Below are 536 nucleotides of genomic sequence, written 5' to 3'. Positions count from 1 at the left end.
CGGTCCCCATCGCCCGCGCAGCCAATGTGTGCTCCTGCAGCTCCCAGCAGCAGTATTCTTAAAAACTGGCCTCTCTTTTTTTTGTTTAATAATGTTTGCGCACACATTCAGTTGTATTGTTTATAGCCAACACTTCAACATGCACTGGCACACACACAAGAGAAAAAAAAAGAAAAAAAGACAACTGAATTGACTGGAAGTGAACAGGAACTCCAGCCCTGGCCCTGTAAGCAGGCTGATAAAAGTCAGCCCGCAGTATATTTTTTGCAGGATGATTGCCTGCCTCATTTTTGCTATCTACAGTGAGATGTGCAGACCGACCCGCAGCAGTGCTGAAGACGACTAAAATCGCTTTTAACTCAAGAAGGGGTAATTTGCAGGAGGGCGCTTCTTTTAAAGCAGCACTTACTGCCGCAAACCTCTCGCAGCATTTTACACTGCCAGAAAACCTGTTCCGAGCAGCAGAAAATCGGATGCCATGAAGGCACGGGCAGAGGGTGCGGGGCCAGCCCCGGGGATCCGCGGGCAGGAGGGAG

This window comes from Pygoscelis adeliae, unplaced genomic scaffold (genome assembly GCF_000699105.1).
Source record: "Pygoscelis adeliae isolate BGI_AS28 unplaced genomic scaffold, ASM69910v1 Scaffold378, whole genome shotgun sequence".
Classification (NCBI taxonomy): domain Eukaryota; kingdom Metazoa; phylum Chordata; class Aves; order Sphenisciformes; family Spheniscidae; genus Pygoscelis; species Pygoscelis adeliae.
Note: the sequence above shows the minus strand (reverse complement) of the source record.